Below are 12,588 nucleotides of genomic sequence, written 5' to 3'. Positions count from 1 at the left end.
TTACTTTAATCATCCAAGATAGCATACAGTCTTAAGGTACCGTCACACTAAACGACTTTGCAACGATAACGATAGCGATCCGTGACGTTGCAGCGTCCTGGATAGCGATATCGTTGTGTTTGACACGCAGCAGCGATCTGGATCCCACTGTGATATCGCTGGTCGTTGCTGAAAGTCCAGAACTTTATTTGGTCATCAGATCGGCGTGTATCGTCGTGTTTGACAGCAAAAGCAACAATGCCAGCAATGTTTTACAATGGTAACCAGGGTAAATATCGGGTTACTAAGCGCAGGGCCGCGCTTAGTAACCTGATATTTACCCTGGTTACCATTGTAAAAGTAAAAAAAAAAACACTACATACTCACCCTCTGATGTCTGTCACGTCCCCCGGCGTCCACGCTGCTGCTCAGAGCTTCCTGCACTGAATGTGTCAGTGCCAGCCGTAAAGCAAATCACAGCGGTGACGTCACCGCTGTGCTTTAGGGCCGGCGCTTACACAGTGCAGGGAAGCTGAAGGCGAGGGACGCGACAGACACGGCAATGTAAGTATGTAGTGTTTTTTTTTTTACATTTACACTGGTAACCAGGGTAAACATCGGGTTACTAAGCGCGGCCCTGCACTTAGTAACCCGATGTTTACCCTGGTTACCCGGGGACTTCGGCATCGTTGATCGCTGGAGAGCTGTCTGTGTGACAGCTCTCCAGCGACCACACAGTGACGCTGCAGCGATCGGCATCGTTGTCGATATCGCTGCAGCGTCGCTTAATGTGACGGTACCTTTACAGCTTGGTCTCTTTGGCCTTTTGGGTACACTCTGACGAGGCATATTTTTCAACAGGACCTACTGTCTATTGTCCATTTGCAGACTTTTGTACATTGTGAAGTGATCTTTGGCGAAGCTGTATCAGTGTTCCTTTCCTCCCCGCCATGCTCACTGTCAGCTGGCGTGTTTTGTGTACTCCATGGAGCTGGGCCAGGGTGTAGAGCAGTGTTATGATCTGTGGTGCCACATTCTGTGCATTTTACACTGACCTTGCAATCCTTGGCGAGATGAGTTGTGGACGAGCAGCACTTGTAGCAGATACCGTTTTCTTTCAGGAAGCTTCTGCGATCTGGCATATATTTTCCTCTGAAGGCTCTGCATTTCAGGAGAGGATGAGGCTTCTGATGAAGTGGGCACTGCTTGTCAGGGTCCTGCACCTTTGTCTCTGATTGGGAGCAGCCAGCAGACCTGTAATTAGAACCTGGAGAAGAAACATAAACCTTGTGTACTGCCACAGAAGTCAAAGCTGGGATTGTTTCTAATTCTTGCTGTTTGGTGTAAAAAATGTCTACAAAACCGGAGAAGGGAGGGAATGGAACACTGTGTTTGTATTTGTACGTGGAACCATGTGTGAGCCACCTCTCCTGTAGATTGTAGGGCAACTTTTGGACTATAGGGTTAACACCTCTGGCTGTGTGGAGGAATACAAGACCCTGTAGGTCGTCTTCGTATTTGGCAACTTGGACTTCCATTAGCAGTCGCTTAGTTCTCTAAGTTTCTGAAGACCTTTGTTAGATATTTTAGGAAAGTCATCGATTCTTTTGAACAAGGCTCTTTCTATTACCGCTGCGGAGCCGTAACACTCATCCAGCCTCTTCCAGATCTCTTTGAGGCCAGTCTCAGGGTGGTTTATATTAATGTCTCTGATCTTTACTGCGTGTTTGACTGACTCTTCTACAAGGTATTTGACTAAGGCTACTTTCACACTAGCGTCGGGAACAACCCGTCGCTGTGCGTCGGGCCGACGTTCCCGACGCTAGCGTGGTCTCCGCCGCACAACGGGGGCAGCGGATGCATTTTTCCAACGCATCCGCTGCCCCATTGTGAGGTGCGGGGAAGTGCGGGGAGGTGGGGGCGGAGTTCCGGCGGAGTTCCGGCCGCGCATGCGCGGTTGGAAAAAGCGGACCGTCGTGAGCAAAAAACGTTACATGTAGCGTTTTTTGCTCCCGACGGTCCGCCAATGCACGACGCATCCGTCGCACGACGGGTGCGACGTGTGGCAATCCGTCACAATGCGTCGCTTCATGTTAATCAATGGCGAAAAAACGCATCCTGCAAACACTTTTGCAGGATGCGTTTTTTCGGCAAAACGACGCATTGTGACGGAATGCAGTTAACGCTAGTGTGAAAGTAGCCTAAGAGGTCTATCGCTACCCTGTGTTGTAGCCCCAAGTCTCTAGTGACATTTTGGAAGGAAGCTTTCCAAGCTCTGTAACCTTCAGCTTGGTCAGTGAATTTCATGAGTCCCTTGGCAACCAGTTCACGTCGTGTGAAGAACTTAGCAAATTCTGTTGTGAACCGGTTGTCAGCAGAGTATACTGGTGATGGGTCACCCTGATAGTGATGTGAGGTGCGTTCGTACCTGTTAGTATCCTCAGGGTGGCGCCAGCCGGTGTCGTATTGCTTCGGTCTGATGTATGGTGTGTCAGCAGGGTGATCTACATTGGTTACCTGGTGAGGGGCAAAGGTAGTCATTAGCAGTTGTTTTGCCCCATGTTTTCGAGTTCGTTTCTGTCCTGGAGCTGAGCCTCATGACGACTCTCGCTAGCTTCGCTGGAGACATCGTATTCTTGTTTTGGTACTGGTTCAGGGTTATAGTTTGGATCAGGAAGATCATTAACATACTGAGATGTGCGTTGTGGTGAGTCTTGCAGTGGAAACTCCAGACTCGACATACTGCTTTGGCTATGCAGTTTGGGGTTTTGTGCAGCTTCTAGCAATTCTGCTACGGCGAGGGCTGCGGCAGCTTCCCTTTTTGCTGCTAGGCTTTCTAAGGCGGCATCCACGCTTGCCTTTTCTAACTTAAGTCGCATCTCTTGGTCAGCAAAGCTCGCTCGCATTTTGGCGGCTTCAGCATTTGCGCGGGCAAGGGCGACCGCGCTGCTGATGGATGTTGTCTTTGAGGAGACGGAAGTAACAGATCTTGTCCTGTGTGATTTGTAAGACATGGTTTATTGGGAAAGTGCTTGGCTGTGCACAGATTGCCATAGCTGTATTTAGTCTCTGTGTAGCCGGTGACTTGAATCCCACTGTTATGCTGTAAGAATCAGGCTGCACTCAGATGTCACCCGAGTGCAGTCCTATTTAAGTGTGACGATTCAAAGAGGGAAAACGGAGAGTGGACCCTCTAGACCGCGACGACGAACCCCTCACGGACGAGCTGACCAGATAGACCGCCCCCTATACAGGGAGAATTAGGGGCAGGCCCGTGAGGGACTATCGCCACGGAAGCTGGAGGACCAGGACGGGAGAAGACCAAGAAGAGGCGGAGATAGTAGGACCACAGGATAGGTGAGTACTGCAGAGAAACAGGACTGATGGGTAAAACAGGACTGATGGGTAAACTGCAGCAGTACAGGGACTGGCGGAGGAACTGAGGAAACGCAGAGGCTAGCTGGATACAGGAAAGACAGGATAAACACAAAGTCAGAGGGAAAACGAACTTCACAGAGACTAAGAGCGGCCAGGAACACCTGAAGGAACAAATGATAACCAGACACAGAGGGACGGCAGGAAACAGTTTAAATACCTAAAGGCAGGGTAGCACTTCCGGGTAACAGACCTCCAGAACCATAGAGAGGACAATAAGGAGGACCGACTACCAGGTACTAGTCCTCCAGGACCATAGAGGAGACGAAGAGGAGCGCCAACAGAAGATCAGAAGTGCACACGCGCAGCACTGAACCTGGTATGCGCGCGCGCACGAGAAGCAGAGGCCGGGAGCGAGCGAGGAGGCGGCAGCAGCGGTATGATAGTACCCCCGTCTTTACATCCCTCCCTCCTCCTTAGGCCAGAAAGAAACTTAGCTAAAATTCGGGGAGCCTGAATATTCTCCCGAGGCTCCCAGGATCTCTCCTCAGGACCAAAACCCTTCCAGTCGACCAAAAACAAAGTTCTACCTCTAATTTTTTTCATGGCCAAAATGTCCTTAACCTCAAAAACATTGTCTGCGGAAACAGGCGAAGGTGAAGAAAGAGTCGAGGTATGAAACCGATTAAAAACTACTGGCTTAAGGAGAGATACATGAAAGAAATTAGGGATACGAAGAGAGGCAGGTAACTTAAGTTTGTAAGAAACGTTGATAATACGTGCCAAAACCTCGAAAGGATCAATATAACGGGGACCCAGTTTATGTGAAGGGATTTTAAGGCGAATAAATCTAGAAGAAAGCCAGACCTTATCCCCAGGATGGAACACAGGAGAATTGAGACGCCTTTTATCTGCATGCCTCTTCATCCTATGCTGAGCTAGTTCGAGAGCAGACTTGGTCTCAAGCCAAACCCTGGAGAATTCTCTAGACAGAAGATCTGCCGCCGGCACAGTAGAGACAGGAGGAACTGGTAGAGGAAGACCAGGGTGTTGTCCGTAGACGTCAAAAAATGGAGATTTGGTAGAAGCTTCGCTGGTGTCGTTATTATAAGAAAACTCGGCCCATGGTAGTAAGTCAGACCAATCATTTTGATGAGCGTTGGAGAAATGCCGGAGATAAGTAACCAGGATATAATTGGTACGCTCCACTTGGCCGTTGGACTGTGGATGACAGGCCGAAGAAAAATCAAGCAAAATGTTCAATGACTTACAGAGAGATCTCCAGAAACGAGCGGTGAACTGAACTCCCCGGTCAGAAACAATATGTTGTGGGAGACCATGAATGCGAAAAATATGTTGAACAAAAATCTTCGCCAGTTCAGGAGCAGAAGGCAGACCAGGAAGAGCAATGAAATGTGCCATTTTAGAAAAAACGGTCCACAACCACGAGGATGACGGTACAACCACAGGAACGAGGCAGATCAGTTAAGAAATCCATTGCGATATGTTGCCACGGAGCGGTAGGCATTGGAAGAGGAAGAAGAAGCCCGGAAGGAAGCCGCCTGGGTACTTTGTTCTTGGCACAGGAAGGACAAGAGACCACAAAAGCTTGGACATCCTTAAAAAGAGTCAGCCACCAGTAGTAACGAGATATTAGATCAACAGTTTTCTTGAAACCGACATGTCCCGCTAGCTTGGAAGCATGTCCCCAGAGTAACACACGTCTCCTGTTCCTCTCAGAAATGAAAGTCTTACCCGGAGGTAAAGAGGTCATAGATACTGGAGCAAGTGTGATGATTTTAGCAGGGTCAATGATGTGCGAGGACTCCTCCTCAGTGTCCACCGACAAGAAGGACCTGGATAGAGTGTCAGCTTTGAAGTTCTTTTCTCCAGGTAGGAAGTGAAGTTCAAAGTCAAATCGGGCAAAGAACAAGGCCCACCTGGCCTGTCGGGGATTCAGTTGGTGCGCTGAATGGATGTATGCCAAATTCTTATGATCCGTAAAGATGACAAAGGGATGTAAGGCTCCTTCTAACAGATATCTCCACTCCTCTAAAGCCAATTTAATGGCCAAAAGTTCTCTGTCGCCAATGGAATAATTTCTTTCAGAAGAGGAGAAAGTCTTGGAGAAGAAACCACAGGGCACAAGACGACCAGTAGAAGACTTCTGAGAAAGCACAGCTCCAGCACCGACAGCAGAGGCGTCAACCTCTAGGAAGAAGGGTTTATTAGCTTCAGGGCGATAAAGTAAAGGAGTGGAGGCGAATGCTTCTTTGAAAGAATGAAAAGCCTTTTCAGCCTCTGCTGGCCAAAGATGAGGATTGGCACCCTTCTTTATCAAAGAAGAGATGGAAGCCGACAAGGAGGAGAAATGAGGAATAAATTGCCGATAGTAATTTGCGAATCCTAGAAAACGCTGAATCGCCTTAACCCCAAGCGGACGTGGCCAGTTGAGTACGGCAGAAACTTTAGCCGGATCCATACACAGACCAGAATCAGAGATGATGAAGCCCAGGAATGGTAGGGACAACTGTTCGAAGGCACACTTCTCAAGTTTAGCATACAGACGATTCTCCCTCAGACGGAGAAGAACTTGCCGCACATGTCTCCTATGAGAAAGCAGGTCCGGTGAAAACACAAGGATGTCGTCCAAGTATACCACTACACAGGTGTAAAGTAGGTCCCGAAAAACATCATTCACCAACTCTTGAAAAACTGCAGGAGCATTACATAAGCCGAAAGGCATCACCAAATACTCAATGACCGTTTCTGGTGTTAAACTCAGTCTTCCATTCATCTCCTGAACGAATTCGGATCAAGTTGTAGGCTCCTCTGAGATCCAGTTTAGTGAAAATTCGTGCTCCACGCAGACGATCAAAAAGTTCTGGGATGAGAGGAAGTGGATACTTGTTTTTAATGGTGATGTTATTGAGGCCACGGTAATCAATGCAGAGACGAAGGGAACCGTCCTTCTTCTTGACAAGATAAAACCAGCGCCTGCAGGAGAGGAGGACTTCCGTATAAAGCCTCTGGACAGATTCTCTTGAACGTATTCAGACATGGCTTGAGTCTCGGAGGGTGACAGAGGATAAATACGACCTCTAGGAGTAGAGCCAGATACAAGATCTATCGGACAGTCGTATGAGCGATGCGGAGGTAAGACCTCTGCTTCCTTTTTGTTGAAAACGTCCGAAAAAGAGTGATAAGCTGCGGGTAGATTCGCTAGTTCCAGAGCCGAGGGAGGGAGACTAGCAGGCTTGACGGGAAGCAGGCATCTGTTTTGACAAAACTGTCCCCAGGATAGGACGTCCCCAGTACGCCAATTCAGAGTAGGTTCATGGTTTCTTAGCCAGGGGAGTCCTAAAAGAAATGCATGGGATAAAGACGGTAAAACATAAATGCCAACTTTTCTCGATGTAAAGCTCCAATTTGAATCTCAATCTCCTCTGTGACAGAAGAAATGACCTCCCACAAAGGCTGACCGTCGACAGAAGCTATTTGCCTAGGAACCTCCAAGGATCTGACAGGAATCCCAAGCCTCTCGACCAGCTCAAGTTGAACAAAATTCCCAGCCGCACCAGAATCTACATAAGCCTCAAGAGAGAAGCGACTGGAACCCATGTGTAAAATGACAGGCAAAGTCAAAGGTGGAGGGGAATCATGGCTACCTAGGGAGGCCTCTCTTACCTGACCTAAACGGAGGTGTTTCCCAGCTTATGGGGACAAGAACGCAGAAAATGAGAAGCGCTGCCACAATAAAAGCATAAGCCCTGTGCAAGTCTCTCCTTTCGGCGTTGTTCGGCAGGCTTGAGGCGATCAACCTGCATAGGCTTAGGGGAAGAAGAGGAAGAAACTGCAGTGGTTTTGGGAAAGAGAAGTACCACGTGTAACGGAGGATAAACGAGGAGGTCTCCTCTCTCTGACAACATCACGAGAACGCTCCTGGAAACGCAAATCAATGCGAGTCGCCAAAGAGATAAGGTCATCTAAAGCAGGAGTATCCCGCCCTGCTTGCTCATCCTTAATGCGGGAAGACAAACCTCGCCAAAATGCTCCCACCAAAGCCTCATTATTCCAACTTAAATCAGAGGACAGCGTCCGGAAACGGATGGCATATTGAGCTACAGAAAGGGTCCCCTGACTAAGGTTGAAAAGGGACTCAGTAGTCGATACCAGACGACCAGGTTCATCAAACACCTTGCGGAAGGTGTCTAAAAAGAGAGTAAGTTGAGAAACCACAGGATCATCTCGCTCCCAAAGAGTGTTCACCCAAGCCAAAGCCTCGCCCTCCAAATGGGACACCACAAAAGCCACCTTAGCTCGGTCAGTTGGGTACAGTAGCGGGGATAATTCAAAATGTAGTTGACACTGGTTGAGAAACCTGCAACATAATTTAGGATCCCCTCCATACCAAGGTGGCCTGGCAAGAAGGGGCGAGGGCTGTGGAGCGGACGCCTGTACAGGAGCAGAAGCGGCAGTCTGAAGAGAGAGGTCGATTATCGACAGAGGCCATAAAATTCAAAATATGGGACTGAGTGTCCCGTTGTTGACTTAACTCTTGCTGAAGAGACGCCAACTGAGTAGCGTTACCAGGGTCGGTAGACTGTAACGTCGCGAGACGAGACTCCATGTTCTTGAGAAAGGACATGATTCTAGTCTGGTTCTCCCGCAAAAAAAGGAACTCCTTTTGAGTGGCAGAGACACCAGCGGCGTCCATGGCCTGGTTATACTGTTATGCTGTAAGAATCAGGCTGCACTCAGATGTCACCCGAGTGCAGTCCTATTTAAGTGTGACGATTCAAAGAGGGAAAACGGAGAGTGGACCCTCTAGACCGCGACGACGAACCCCTCACGGACGAGCTGACCAGATAGACCGCCCCCTATACAGGGAGAGTTAGGGGCAGGCCCGTGAGGGACTATCGCCACGGAAGCTGGAGGACCAGGACGGGAGAAGACCAAGAAGAGGCGGAGATAGTAGGACCACAGGCTAGGTGAGTACTGCAGAGAAACAGGACTGATGGGTAAAACAGGACTGATGGGTAAAACAGGACTGATGGGTAAACTGCAGCAGTACAGGGACTGGCGGAGGAACTGAGGAAACACAGAGGCTAGCTGGATACAGGAAAGACAGGATAAACCCAAAGTCAGAAAGAAAACTAACTTCACAGAGACTAAGAGCGGCCAGGAACACATGAAGGAACAAATGATAACCAGGCACAGAGGGACGGCAGGAAGCAGTTTAAATACCTAAAGGCAGGGTAGCACTTCCGGGTAACAGACCTCCAGAACCATAGAGAGGACAATAAGGAGGACCGACTACCAGGTACTAGTCCTCCAGGACCATAGAGGAGATGAAGAGGAGCGCCAACAGAAGATCAGAAGTGCACACGCGCAGCACTGAACCTGGTATGCGCGCGCGCACGAGAAGCAGAGGCCGGGAGCGAGCGAGGAGGCGGCAGCAGCGGTATGATACCCACTAGTTGGATGGCTGCCGTTTCACGGTTCTGTCCTCACTAAATGAGGCAGGCTCATGTAGTTATACAGGCAGCTAAACCGCTATACCGGAGTCCAATAAGGAGACTGTGGTTGAGTCTGTGCTTTTATTGAACATAGTATATTGGCACTGTGAAACTGTAAACAATCATATAAATACAATCAGTGCATGGTACAGCAGAAATACAGTACAGACCAAAAGTTTGGACACACCTTCTCATTGAAAGATTTTTCTGTATTTTCATGACTATGAAAATTGGAAATTCACACTGAAGGCATTAAAACTATAAATTAACACATGTGGAATTATATACTTAACAAAAAAGTGTGAAACAACTGAATTAATGTCTTATATTCTAGGTTCTTCAAAGTAGCGACCTTTTGCTTTGATGACTGCTTTGCACACTCTTGGCATTCTCTTGATGAGCTTCAAGAGGTAGTCACCGGGAATGGTTTTCACTTCACAGGTGTGCCCTGTCAGGTTTAATAAGTGGGATTTCTTGCCTTATAAATGGGGCTGGGACCATTAGTTGTGTTGTGCAGAAGTCTGGTGGATACACAGCTAATAGTCCTACTGAATAGACTATTAGACTTTGAATTATGGCAAGAAAAAAGCTGTTAAGTAAACAAAAACGAGTGGCCATCATTACTTTAAGAAATGAAGGTCAGTCAGTCCGAAAAATTGGGAAAACTTTGAAAGTGTCCCCAAGTGCAGTGGCAAAAACCACTCAATCAAGCGCTACAAAGAAACTGGCTCACATGATGACCGCCCCAGGAAAGGAAGACCAAGAGTCACCTCTGCTTCTGAGGATAAGTTTATCCGAATCACCAGCCTCAGAAATCGCAGGTTAACAGCAGCTCAGATTAGAGACCAGGTCAATGTCACACAGAGTTCTAACAGCAGACACATCTCTACAACAACTCTTAAGAGGAGACTTTGTGCAGCAGGCCTTCATGGTAAAATAGCTGCTAGGAAACCACTGCTAAGGACAGGCAACAAGCAGAAGAGACTTGTTTGGGCTAAAGAACACAAGGAATGGACATTAGACCAGTGGAAATCTGTGCTTTGGTCTGATGAGTCCAAATTTGAGATCTTTGGTTCCAACCACCGTGTCTTTGTGCGACGCAGAAAAGGTGAACGGATGGACTCTACATGCCTGGTTCCCACTGTGAAGCATGGAGGACGAGGTGTAATGGTGCTTTGCTGGTGACACTGTTGGGGATTTATTCAAAATTGAATGCATACTGAACCAGCATGGCTAGCACAGCATCTTGCAGCGGCATGCTACTCCATCCGGTTTGCGTTTAGTTGGACCATCATTTATTTTTCAACAGAACAATGACCCCAAACACACCTCCAAGCTGTGTAAGGGCTATTTGACCAAGAAGGAGAGTGCTAGGGTGCTACGCCAGATGACCTGGCCTCCACAGTCACCAGACCTGAACCCAATCGAGATGGTTTGGGGTGAGCTGGACCGCAGAGTGAAGGCAAAAGGGCCAACAAGTGCTAAGCATCTCTGGGAACTCCTTCAAGATTGTTGGAAAACCATTCCCGGTGACTACCTCTTGAAGCTCATCAAGAGAATGCCAAGAGTGTGCAAAGCAGTCATCAAAGCAAAAGGTGGCTACTTTGAAGAACCTAGAATATAAGACATAATTTCAGTTGTTTCACACTTTTTTGTTAAGTATTCCACGTGTTAATTCATAGTTTTGATGCCTTCGGTGTGAATGTACAATTTTCATAGTCACGAAAATACAGAAAAATCTTTAAATGAAGTGTGTCCAAACTTTTGGTCTGTACTGTATGTCTGTAAGGCTGGTTTCACACTTGCGGTTTGATCTGCAGCGTTTTTTAAAAAAACGCATGTGGTGAAAAAACGCATGTAAACGCGGCAAAACGCCGCGTTTTTTAGACGCATGCGTTTTTGCATGCAGAAAAAAAAACGTGGCGTTTTGCCGCGTTTACATGCGTTTTTTCATGCGTTTGCGTTTTTTAAACGCATGCTGAGAAGTGTGTGACAGCTGCCAATCATCAAAATCAACTAGAAAACCCACTATAAATAGAAATAGCTAGGGTTAGGGTTATGGATAGGGTTAGGATCCCTAGGGTTAGGGGTAGCTTTTTATTAGAATGTCCTGGTCACCAGGTCACTGATAAGCCACACCCCACCATCAAGGTGATAAAGGGATCCAAACCCTAACCCTAACCCTACCCCTAACCCTGACAAGCCACCCCCCACCATCAAGGTGATAAAGGGATCCTAACCCTACCCCTACCCCTAACCCTAGGGATCCATAGGAATTGGCTATTATGTTGACCTGGTGACCAGGACATTCTTCTAATAAAAAGCTTTGTTCAATGTGGACACCCCAAGATATACGGTATTGCTATAGAGTACTAAAAATATAAACTCGTAGAGTATGGACTGTCATATAGGGTTAGGGTTAGGGGTAGGGTTAGGGTTTGGATCCCTTTATCACCTTGATGGTGGGGGGGTGGCTTGTCAGGGTTAGGGTTTTCTTGTTTTTTCTTGTGTTTAGGGTTAGGGTTAGGGTTTTCTTGTTTTTTCTTGTGTTTATCTATAAAAACGCATGCGTTTTTAACGCAAGCAAACGCATGTGCTTAAAAACGCATGCGTTTACATAGACAGCAATGCATTTTTTTGCTGCGAATAAACGCATGCGTTTTTTTTGCGGCAAAAAAACGCCGCTAGAAATTACTACAGGTTGCATTTCTGCAAATAAACGCACGCGTCAAAAAACGCATGCGTTGCCGAAAACGCGTCAAAACGCATGCTAAAAAACGCATGCGTTTTTAATGTTAAGTATAGGAAAAAAACGCATGCTTTTTTAGCGCTAAAACGCTGCGGATCAAAACGCAAGTGTGAAACCGGCTAAATACACCAGCATATGTCTGTAATACACGGGTATATGTGTGTAACACATGGGTATGCATTTGCAATGCATGGGCACTGTATATGTCTGGAGCACACAGGTATATGTCTGTAACACACGGGTATATGTCTGTAAGGCTACGTTCACATTTGCGTTGTGCGCCGCAGCGTCGGCGACGCAACGCACGACGCAGGAACAACGCATGCACAACGCTGCGTTTTGCGACGCATGCGTCCTTTTTTGCTTGATTTTGGACGCACCAAAAATGCAACTTGCTGCGTCCTGTGCGCCCTGACGCGTGCGCCGCAGCGACGCATGCGTCGCAAAACGCAAGTGCAACGCATGTCCATGCGCCCCCTAATACATGGGTATACGTCTGTAATATACGGGTATATGTCTGAAATATATGGGTATATGTCTGTAACACACGGGTATACGTCTGTAACACACGGGTATATGTCTGTAACACACGGGTATATGTCTGTAACACACGGGTATATGTCTGTAACACACGGGTATACGTCTGTAACACACGGGTATATGTCTGTAATACACGGGTATATGTCTGTAACACACGGGTATATGTCTGTAACACACGGGTATACGTCTGTAACACACGGGTATACGTCTGTAATACACGGGTATACGTCTGTAACACACGGGTATATGTCTGTAACACACGGGTATACGTCTGTAATACACGGGTATATGTCTGTAACACACGGGTATATGTCTGTAAAACACGGGTATACGTCTGTAACACACCGGTATACGTCTGTAATACACGGGTATACGTCTGTAACACACGGGTATATGTCTGTAACACACGGTTATATGTGTGTAACA

This window comes from Ranitomeya variabilis, chromosome 1 (assembly GCF_051348905.1).
Source record: "Ranitomeya variabilis isolate aRanVar5 chromosome 1, aRanVar5.hap1, whole genome shotgun sequence".
NCBI classification, from domain to species: Eukaryota; Metazoa; Chordata; class Amphibia; order Anura; family Dendrobatidae; genus Ranitomeya; species Ranitomeya variabilis.
This window is presented reverse-complemented; position numbering follows the sequence as displayed.